General features: G+C 40.4%; 1 long non-coding RNA gene across 1 annotated transcript; it reads right to left on the minus strand.

The window, feature by feature from the left end:
• Nucleotides 1-694: 694 nt before the first annotated feature.
• On the minus strand, nucleotides 695-3700 carry LOC125690049 (uncharacterized). Its single transcript, XR_007375480.1, has 3 exons — nucleotides 3190-3700; nucleotides 2178-2250; nucleotides 695-2076 (listed from the first exon to the last, which is right to left on the minus strand). It is a non-coding gene; the product is annotated as an uncharacterized LOC125690049 (long non-coding RNA).
• Between the last annotated feature and the right edge of the window lie 8113 nt (nucleotides 3701-11813).

Consider the following 11813-nt stretch of genomic DNA (forward strand, 5'->3'; position numbering starts at 1 on the left):
GCCTTGTTCTTTCTTCATGACTTCTAATTCACGAGGCAGTGGTATGTAGCATCTCTCTTCAAACAAGCACTTCATACCTCTGGGTGCAAAGGTAAGCAAAAAGGATGCAGACTTTATGTCCCTGCTGTTGTGCCCATTTGCCCACAGGGTGAATGAGGCAGATCCTTGATGCATTTACCTTGGAAGCAGGGAGGTGGAGAATAAGCATATGCAACAGGAGCATTCAGTGTTGCTCTCTTTCCATGTGTCTTTGGTTCTTATCCTTTCCCAAGTCTTGGAGGATCCAGGTCCCACGTGTGACCTGCCCTGGTGGATATGTCTGGAGCAAGATGGAGACATTTCCCTAGCTCTGCTGGTAATGAAATTTGCAATACTTCTAACATTTCTGTGCCTCTCTTGGACAATTGGACTAGGTGATCTTTTCCAAACTTTATGATTCTGTGATTCTCTGCTCACAAGGAGACCAAAATTTCTGAGTCTGGCTGCATCTCCTTGCTGGCAGGTCTGTCATTAACTTATAAGCAATAGCTTGCCAAGAATTCACACATCAGCAATTGCAACTCTCTCTTTTTAAATTTTTTATTTTATTTTATTTTATTTTATTTTATTTTATTTTATGTTATTTTATTTTATTTTATTTTATTTTATTCTATTTTATTTTTAATAAGATCAGGAAAAAAAACCAACCCTTTTCTTGAAACTTTAATGCATGCTGAATTTTGTGGCTGAACTATTTTTCATTCATATTGCTCCCATCTCCTGTCACCTTCTTATCCACTGCTGAATTCAGTTCAAAACCACTTTCCTGCCTTGCAAAACCCCTCAGGAGCTGCTTCACCTTCCCTCATTTCCTACTGGTGGGCTGCTCTCCTGGACTACGTTTCCATCCCTTCCTTGGGACAGTCCACACTGTTTCTCTTGTGCCTGCTCCTTCTTGCTTGGAGCCAAACATCTTGCCCTCTCTAAATCAAATCCCTCCTCAAAGCATTCATTTTTTTCCTTACTTTACATTTGATGGTCTATAAAACGGTTTTTGAACTTGTGGATTTGAGAACTTTTATTAATCCTCCCCCCAGCCTCTGCATTTCATTAGTTTCCTGCATTTGTACAATATCAGGAACACCAGCTTGTCTTAGAAGGGTACAGGCAGGGGTATCATTAGATAGAGCTCTGCAGAGTTACTCCCTTTATAAACTGATGGGACTGAGATATATCATGGAGAAAATCCACTGTTAGGTGAACAGTACTTTAACATTATATCCACTTTAAACTTGATATAAATAAATGATTGGAACAATTGATGGAATTGGAGAAGAGTATAAGTTCAAATGACAGCTGAGTTGTTAAAGCACAGAACAAATGCGAGCTGAGATGCACTCCACCTGAGTGAGATGTGCAAGGATGGGCTGGGATCCTGGCAGCAGTGATGCTCAAGCTGCGAACTCTGCCAGAAAAGCAAGTAAAAGTGAGGCCAGACTCATTTTTCTTTCTCTGAATGGCTGTTTCGACCAAATGTTAAAGTCTTGCTTGTCAAAACCATCAAATAATCTGTCACTTCAGGAGAAGGGATGAGGGGGACTTTTTTTTTGTTTCATTTTTAATGTTCTTTAGCGAACAGCTTACATATATCCGTGCACACCCACCCACCCACACATCTATAAATATAGATGTATGAAAATAATATGAAGCATAGTTCAATCTCCTAGCACATAATAATTAAGGGCCCAATTTAAATAAGCATTTCAGCATATGCTTACAATCTACCTGGCTTCAGTGGGACTTGCACACACACTTCATTTTCAGCACATGCTTCCCTGCCCCTTCTGAACTGGGATTTTACCTGAATGAAAACTGAAACATTGAACGGTTTCCTTTTATTTTTTTTCCTCCTCATTGAATAAATGTCCTTTTATAACCCAGATAGGAGTTTTTCAGGCATTCATAGGCAGAATGTAGCGCCATGAAATCCCAAATCCTGCAGCAAAAGAAGCAATAGTGCACGTTGCGCTGCTGACAAGCTGTTGTGGTGAATATTTTTATTTGATTGCAGTTCATTCATGGTGTGAAGCAGCAGTTCTGAAGATAAAGCAAGAGAGACTTGGATCAGAGCCATGCGTTTGACTACAGCAACTTTATTGGCTGGAGTCTCGTTTGTGTAATCACTAAAATTAACATACGTCAGTGAGAGTGGCGAGTTCAAAGCGGGAAACAGCCTCAGACACTGCTGCAGAAATTGCTCCAGTCCAATTACTGTAAAACAGATGAAGATAAACTTAGTGTCCCAGTGAGTCACCCAGCCGAGATTCACATTCCGAAAGACAAAACCCAACAAAAAAAGCTGCTCTAGGGGTAGAAATGGGGACAAAACTCTTTCAGAATTAACCATGAAAAATATGTGCAGAACACTGCCTGATTATACAAATTTGCCGGCAGTTCCCAGAAAAATGAAGCAAAACAAATGATCCTTGGTAATAAAGGAGCAAGTATCTCCCTGGTGAAGAAAATAGAGTGAATTTGGCCTAGTGTGTTTTTCATTAGCTTTTTCCATTAAAGAAACACATTGTGCAATGAAACTTGGCTTAATATTTAAGTTTTGATTAAATTAAATAAGCTTTTACTATATTTAAGACCAGTAGAAAACATTTTTATGATTTGTTACAAATCCCCGGGGAAATATTTAAAAACAAGAGCAACAAGCAAACATGTTATCACTGTATTTTCAGCTTAGGTTTTTCAGCATTGTGTTGAGCATGAGAATCTGGAAGTAAAATTGAGCAGGAGTTGAATGGAAAACAAACTGAAAGTAGTTCGGTGCTCATTCTGACAGAAGCGGGGAAGGGAAAAGAGTGGGAAAGGGAGAAAAAATAAAAGAGAATAAAGAAAAGAGTGCAGAGAATGGTGGGGAAAATACTCTTGGTATATCTGAATAATCTCAGTTTTTATTTAAAACAGGGCCATTTGTTATGCTGGATTCCAGCAGTGAATTTTCATGGCTCAACAATTCCTTCCTGTTCTCTGATTTTCATTTGTACTGAGCTTGGTTTCTGTCAGTCTGCTCATGTAAGCTGGTCTTACATATATTTCACTTTTATTTCCGAACCCTTTACATCACTAGAGAGACAGTCTGAGCATATCTGAAAATCATAGAATCACAGAATGGTTCAGGTTTGAAAAGACCTCGAAGCTCACCTACTTCTCTCCACCTGTCCTCGTAGGGGAGGTGCTCCAGCCCTCTGATCATTTCGTGGCCCTCCTCTGGTCCAGCTCCAACAGCCCCATGTTCTTCTTTAAAAAACTGGCTTATTGTCACTCAGTCCAAAGCAGTCGATGGGCAGGCTGCACAAAACACTGTCCTGAGTCAGTTAGTATTTCAGTCCATTGTTTAATTGCTCCTTTTGCCCCCAAACCAATCCCCTACAGGGCCAGTATCTTCCATGGAGTTGTTTTGCTTGTTAATAATACGAAATAAAAATTGAGGGAAATCTATATCCAGGAAAAGGAGTTAATAATTAGTGTAATGTATTTTAAGCAAATCAGAAAAAGCAGGGGAAATGGATACTGCCATATACTGGAGGATGGAAGGGGAAAAGGGACTTGTGTTATGCTCCCAGCCAGGGTTCTCTTGGTTCTATGCCTATGGAGATATATTCTCTGGAGTGATAGGATGTGAGGTAATGACCTCAAGATATGCCAGGTGAGGTTCAGGTTGGATACCAGGAAATATTTCTCCTCAGAAAGAGTGGTGCTGCAGTGGCACAGCTGCCCAAGGAGGTGGTGAAGTCACTGTCCCTGAAGGTGTTCAAGAACTATGGAGATGTAGTGATTCTTTGATTCTATACCATGCACACTTGCAATGGGATTTGAGATCTCTGATTGCCATGCTAAGGCCAAGTAACATGATTATTATTATAATTGCAGCTCTACAGTGAATACTACAGAGCACTTAATACTGTTCTCTCAATCTGAGGAGATAAGAGGCTAAGCATCTTGCAAGAGGACTTGCATTTGCAATAGACAAATTAACGTGTTGTGTGACTTTTTGTGCTCTGCGGAAGTAGTTAAAAGAGGTCGTCTGCCATCCTACAGCTTGGTGTCAATGCAATTAGCACTGTTTATGGTTGACTAGGATGGCAGAGGTGGGGAAACTGCAGCTTGCTAGTCCGTAATACATTATGGCCTCCTAATGAACTCCGTTTTATAGCCAAACTTCTTTAAATTGTCTCTTCCCATGATTAATTCACCTCTTTCTTCCCTTTCGGCAGGCTGTTGTTGATAGGGAGTGTCCAGTGTTGAATGAGTAAAAAGTACTAATGCATGTTCTTTTCAGGGAGAGATAACCCTTCTCTAAACATGATGAATGCATCTTGTACAGAGGAAGATACCCTGTGCAGCAAGGGCTTATGTATAAGCACTGGAAAGCATCTATGGTGGGGAGTGGGGTGGAGAAGGGGGGCTTGCAGGTCCTGGCTATTTGTAAGGGCTCTTTTTGCTGTTGGGTCTGGAGATCCCAACCATGAGGATAGGGACACCTAGCCAAATCTCTTCTTTTTTAAGCTTGGATCACTTGCACAGGAGGACTCCTGCTCACCCCATGCAGTCCCGCAGGCCAGACTTGGTTTCAATCTGTCCACAAATCAATGGTCCCACCAGTTCTGGTGGAGAGGGGCCATGCAGCAGCAGAAGCATGGTCTGAGGAGCAGCTCAGCCCTACTGGCCCCCTGCTCACCAGCTGCTTCTGGCTGATGTTGAGTGAGAGCTGAAGAGTGTCAGAGAGGGAAGATGATGGTCCTTGGCATTCTGCAGCATGGAGGTAGAAGGCCAAAAGGTGCATCAATACAGCAGGCTGAGTAAAATTAGACACATGCATTATGTATGTAAATACGTGTGCATATCCACATATCACTCTGCAAACACACGAATACCATCAGAGCACGCACAGCCATTCACACACCAGAGACTTGTTTTCCAGCTCTTCTCTGGCAAGAGCAAAAGAAAGAGAAAAAAAAAAAATCTTCCCCAAGTTGATTATCAAATAATATACTGTTTTATTTTCTGTCTAATAAGTACAAGAAGTTCCATAACTCCCCTGATTAGGCATATTATCCTTCTTCAGAAAGTCAGCTTGATTTATGCAGAAAGTGATTTGGACATATTTCCTCTGGCTATAGAGATTTCATAATTCCTGGTGTATGTCTGGAAAATCTCCCCTCGTCCCCAGTCCAAACCAAATTAATGTCTTCCAGAATGACCTGAGGAATTAATGAGGTTTTTGCTGTCAGTTCTGCCCATGCAGGGTCAAGTAAATCATTTGCTGGCCCTTACTCCAGTGTTTTTCGCTGTCTTTCTGACTCCATGTACAATGATAACAAAGTTGCAGATGCCTTTGAAATACGGCATCACTGACACTCTCCGTCCATCTGTTGGGACATATTTTAGGCTCTGTTTCTCTGTCTGCTGTAAACTCTGCCTTTAATGGAGTCAGTAATTGCTGATAAATGGGGTATCAATGAAGTCAGTGTACTGTAGGTTTCCCCATTCTTTTCTGCTGATGTGTGCTATTTAAATCTCTCTGCCATTACTTAAAGTTATTGTGTGTTCTTGTCCTTAATTCCAGCTCCGGCATTCCTGGCCTCAGCCATGATTTTTAATACATAGCGAAGATAGGTACTACGGAGACCTGTTTGGCAGTAAACAAGTTATTCTCAATTCCCCGCTCTGCTGTCCTCAACCAAGCACATTAAGAGTATGCACATTAAGTTCTGAGTATTTCACAGATTTTCTTTCACTCATGTCATAAATATTTTAAGCCAATCCAATTTTGACATTGCAGCCAAGCTATAAAAAACGTGATCCACCCATTCTGCACCTCTTCTTTGGTCCCTACATAGTAGAAAGCCTGAAGTAAACTGAGCTCACACTTTATCCTATGTTTTATATTACTTTTCTTGATAATTTATCACAGGTTTTAAAGATATTAAAATCTTAAGGTAAGTACAGCTTGCATCTCTGACAGTGTATAATCTATGATCTATTAGGCTGTCTGCCAGCTGCCTCATTTTCTTGCATGGCATCTGAGCATGGAGTAATGATTCTAATAGCAAAAATAACGATGAGGTTTGCAGTAGCAAATTCAGCACGCAGGACCTCTCAAAATACCTAGGCAGACACAGTCTCCCTCCAAGCCTAAGGCCAAATAAGAAGCAAAAAGCAAAAGAAATGAAGGGGAAAATCAGGTCATTCCATGTTATGAGACTTGTTACTGGCAAGTACAGAGGATCTATGAAAAAGCTGCAAAGAAATTCTTAGCGGGTAATCACAGAAAAGCCATGACATGGGGATACTGTTCTTAATGCTCTTTAATCAGTGGACAATTTATGCACAGGAACATCAGAAGTTATTGGTGTTGACTGTAGGATCAGGGCTGTGACTGCATCCTGGCTCAGCCATATAATCCTTAGTCTTCATGGACTTTTAACCATCCGATATTTGAAACCTGCCACACATCTCACATAGCTCTCAGCGAAGGGGTTCTCAGAACAGCTGTTCTTCCCTCTTAGGCTATACTGGAGGAATGATAACCAACTGAGAGACTTGCAGTGTGAGCCCCTCTGAGCCTCTATGAGCAAAGTGCCAAACACAGGGGAAGAAGCCACCCCTTAGCAGGGGGCACCTGACTTCGAAGGAAGAGTTCTCTGCAACTGGTACTTGATTTTAGTGAGATGCAAAAAGACAATAAAAGCTTTGTTCCTCTGCAGTTTTATAGATTTTAAGGTAGGAGAAACAGCTATATTATGGTTATCTTACTTACATTCCTGTCAAACAAGGGCCACGTTTGTACATTTGATAATCCTGCATAAAATTTTTTACCTTTAGATTAAGAGCAAACCTGTCTTTTAAAAGATGTTGCTTTGATTCAGAGACCTCATACCAAGGGAGAATCTGTCACACGCTGTCTAGGGCAATTGCTGCAGCAACTGAACACACTCCCTGTTATAAGCAGCATGCCTTAATCCTGCTGGTTTTGTCTTGTAGTCACTAGACCTTGTTACACTCCTGTCTGACAGGGGAAACGAGTCTCCTTGAGGAGATGCCTGAAGGGCAGTCAAGTCAGCTCTCAGTGATCTCTTGGGGAAACACAGCAGATGTAACCTCTTAAGTCTCTTCCTGTTAGACTCAGAGAGCAACACCATGAAAGAAATTCTCCTTCTGCTCAGAGGGAAGCTTAACCTCCCTTTTGCTATCCTTATTTTGCTGAAAACTTCCTTCCTGGTTCTTTTCCCTGTAAGAAAGTGGCTTCTGGATTTTCATTCTGCTGGGACAGGTATGGTGGCATGATGACTCTCATTTCCTCTCTTCCCTTTTCAGTTTCTTCCCCATGTCTTTTTTTTTTTTTTTTTTCCTTTTTTTTTCTTGTTAACCTAAATGATGATTTCAGTGCTTTTTGCTATGGCCTATCTAACGTATGTGAAGCAGTCATGGACTGCCTCTTGAGATGATGTTACAAAATTTTCAGGGATATTACAGCGTGTTATAAATCTTACATGTTTCAGAACTGTTTGTCAAATACACAGCTCCTATTTATTTTTAACTGTTTCCCGTATAGTTTATCTCTGCTCTTCTCACATTCACTCAGTCTATGGCTTCTGACATCACCTAAATCACCCCAGACAGAAAGTACAGGAGGAGGTTGAGGAACAGATTCAGGCATCTCTTATTTCTGCCAGGTCTGTCCCAGAAGTCTGGGGAGTCTTTGATCCCCAGTCATACTTGATGTGCCTTCTGCGCATCTAGGCCGACACGGTAGTGTGACATGTGCAGATACAATTGAGATGAGGCCATTCACTCTTAGTTTGACTTAACAGAGGTCATCTTCCTCTTCTTTTCTTCGTCAGGAATCGTATTCTTAAAGCTCTGTAGCGTTGATTCCTTTCCAGACAGGGCCTTATGTTATCCTAGTGTAACTGTGCATCATCTTTATTAATTCTAATGATCTTCGTAGAGAAATTGTTTGTGAACAAGAATCATGACTTTCTTCTCACATTTAGAAGAGCTGGTATTAAAAAATGTGTCTACAGGCCTTTTTCAGGACCTCATTCTTCATTTTCTGTGGTTTATTCTTTATTCTTCTGTATTACTAGGCAATGGCATTACCACTGAATGAAACTTCAGCACTTTACTGTGCTGAATCACATTTAAATGGAAGGCATGCATGTGGACTGTTTGCTGCTGTTAAAAAGGAGGAGAAAGAGATCCAGGCATCAGTACTGTTTTCTTTACCTGGCCCCACAGTATTTCTGTTGCCTAAACGTACATGATACCTAGATAAGAGATTTCCAGTGGGTTTGGACAAACTGAGCACTGAAGTTCTTGGAATTTCTCATGGGCAGCCATATGCCTGACTACCAAACACTCAACTGCAGGACACAGAAGTTTGAGAATGCCTGGATTAAGCTCCCTTGCTGTGATCTAATGAAATGTTAGAACACGTGGGCTAGATGATTCTTGAATTATATAGGGGCATCAGTGTCTCGAGGGGACTAAGAATGTACATAAATGACTATTGGTTGAGATCCACTTAAGATTTTTTTCCACCTTATGTCATTTTCCTTTAATTTCCTTCTCAGTTTTATGCAAGATGTGTAAAATCTCACTTAAGGAGAAGCCTTACCCTTGTCCTTCATTTGCCCTTCTATTAAATATCTTACCAGAAACATCTTAAAAACATAGTTTAAACAACTCATGTTCATCCTGGCTTTCATGTATGTTGACCTCCACAGTTTGTCTGTCAAGCTCAGTGATAATTTTTTGCTTGTTTCATATTCATACCTCTTATAATCCATCTATTAAACTTCATTAAATATGAGCTGTTATGGGACATTTTGAAAAAAATAAGTTAGTTTTTCTAAGTATTTTTAATAAAAGACCTCAGTTCTTGATTATAAAAAAAAAAAGTGGAAACCAAGAGCTTTAAAAATACAATTAAAATTTTTGTGAAAATATTTAGATTTCCATTTAATGTTTGTGGGATTTTTGAATATCAAACTATTTTACTGGAAAAAAAAATCATTTCGTTTTTGTCCAGAAAATTTTAACCCTAATGAAAATTTCCATGAAAATGTTTGCATTGGTCTAAAAGCAGGTTTTTTACCCTTCTTTTCCAAAAATATTTCAAATGAAAACATTTCTATATGCTACTTGATTTCCCCCTCACACCTGTGTAAACCAAATGCAATTCCATTGAAGTGAATGAAGTTGTGCTGTTAGAAGAAAGAAAATGTTTAAGCCTGTTGCATTTGAATAGATGACTTTGTCATTTAATAAGTCAAGTTTGTTGTGAACAAAGCCCTTGAATCCAGAGAATGAAATCTCAAAAGAAGCATGGTCAGACCTTCAACCATGTGAAGCAGCTCAGATGGTCCTTTGCAGCTCATTCTTAAGTGTTTCTCCATTTAAGAGTGAAATCAACTGAGGTGTGGAAAATGGCATGGAGGATCAAGAAGCATAAGATAGTAAGTCTTCCCAAGAGTTGTCAGTGCTGGAGCACGCTGACACTACAATGTGGGAAGTCTCCACTGCTACTGTTAGTGTGGAATAGAAATGCACAAAAATTTAGTCTCCTAATTCTGTTGGTCTTGAAGTCCTACACATACTTTCATACAAATACTTGGATGAAAATCTCCTATGACAGAGAAATGAAAATGTTGGATGCCAGAACTAGAACTGTCAGTCTCTAAGTGATTCAGGCCTTCTCACTGCACTGAATTGCAGGTAACCGTGTGAAATTACTTCATAGGACTGGAGTTATGAATGCCCTAAACAATGGCAGTAGATGCTAAGGAATATGCAAGGAATAGGATAACAGTTTTGTCCTAACTGGCAGTGTCCAGCATGTGCAATAATTCACATAGAAACTGCTGCTTCTTTAGATAGAAGAAAGCAGAAAAATAAATGAAACTGTTATTCATAGCAGGACAAGATATATAGAGGTTCTGTTTTTAACTGTTACTTTTCATTTTGCCCGGAAAAGAAAGGCCTGGGAAAGTCATCATAGCTTCCAAAGTATGTACCCAACCACTTTGAATACAGATACCTCTGGAAATGTTGCCATGATTTTTGGTGGCATGAATACCTGCACACAGTGTAGTAAGTGCAAGATCTGGAAACTGGGCAGTGGCTGATGGGGAATCTGCCTTTTAACTTCAGGGACTGGAGACTTGAAAGTTGATATTTACCCAAATTATACCTCTGAAGACAAGTTTAATGCCCACTGGTCTTCACCACAACCATAAAAGTACACAGAAACATCTCTACAGTCGTTCTTTTTGCAATGCAATTTGTACTAATTTTTCCAAGAGTCCCACCACTAGTATTACTTAGCAGCTGAGATGACAGACAAGACTTCCATCCTAGAGCCTCTTTCAGAGAGCTCCTTCAGCTAAGTGCCCTGTGGGTTTTCCCTTCTACTAAGTCTCTCTCTCACTCTCTTTTTTTTTTTTTTTTCTTCACAAGAATAAAATGATGAAGGAAAATTAATTTTCATTGCAATGCAATGAACTGTGAAAGAGACTCTTAGTTGTGGTTTGGAATGCAGACACTGCTGGCTACCTTCTCAGACCATGGCTAATCATACAATTGACAGACTGGAGCTCACCAGCTGAACTGAACGCCTCAGTGCAGCCTCTGCTGCTGCAAGCCCAGAATGCACTGTGTAGTTGAACTCCTCAGAGTACTGCATAAGGGATGACTGCTGACAGTAGATCAGGGAAAACTCTTTTGGAGCCATTTCATCCTGTTGGCTACTGCTGAGGTGTTATTCTGCCATCTTTGAGACACTGTGCTTGGTTCTCTCTTATTAATGTGTAGCTATAATTCTTTGGCTTGCTTTTGCAGGATGATTGTAGGAATTTCCACAGTAACAGACCGTGGAACATTATTCATGTTAACCTTAGAAGCAGCAGAAGAAGCATGTGCTCATGTGCCCGGGGGTGCTCCTGGTGATTGCAACTGAGTGCACAGTGAGGAAAGGTGGTTCTGGAACACATCCATAGAACAATACTATGACACACATGCTTTGGACCAGGGTGTTTATATCACTTGTCTTCCTTTTGACAACTTCCTGCAAACACTTATTTGGGGGTTTGTTCAGTTTGTCATCATGTTCTTATTCTTCTTGAAAATGCCTATGTTTGCATTTGGGCAAGGTACTCATGGGTGAATATAAATGCTTGGAATTAATGATGGAATACTTCCATCATTCTCTCTTGTGAATTGTGCTTTGCTCATTCCATCACAGATTGTGAATGGCCTAACTAGAAGTGACAATCAGTCCCACATGGGACTGATTTGTGAGAAAACAACTGTCCTAAAGAACACCCAACACCCCAGAAAGCTGAGCTATGTGAACACGAATTGTTCTGTAAATAACTGCAGAGTGAGAAACTCAACCCTGAACTGAACTGAACTCAAATTCTGTTGTTAGTTAATCCAAGTCTTAGAAACTGTACTTGTCTTTACGTAGTCAATCACTTGCTCTGCTCCAGGTGTATCAGCATTCTTTGTTAAAAGCAGGTGGGTGACCCCAAAGGCCATGCAAAGGATTAAACTAGCCATGTATATAATCTAATCATTCTTGATAGGCAGGTAGTGCAACTTTCATGTCTGAGGCAGAGCCTGCTCCCTGCATCCCAGCTTAGGAGCAGGAAAAGGGTAAGTCACACACCTGATGATTCCTGAGCTATGAATCTTTGATAAGCCAATATCTGCAGTGAAGCCTCATGCACTGTCTAGTCATCAGCTGCTGGTTCTTACTTGCT

This window comes from Lagopus muta, chromosome 2 (genome assembly GCF_023343835.1).
Source record: "Lagopus muta isolate bLagMut1 chromosome 2, bLagMut1 primary, whole genome shotgun sequence".
Lineage (NCBI taxonomy): Eukaryota > Metazoa > Chordata > Aves > Galliformes > Phasianidae > Lagopus > Lagopus muta.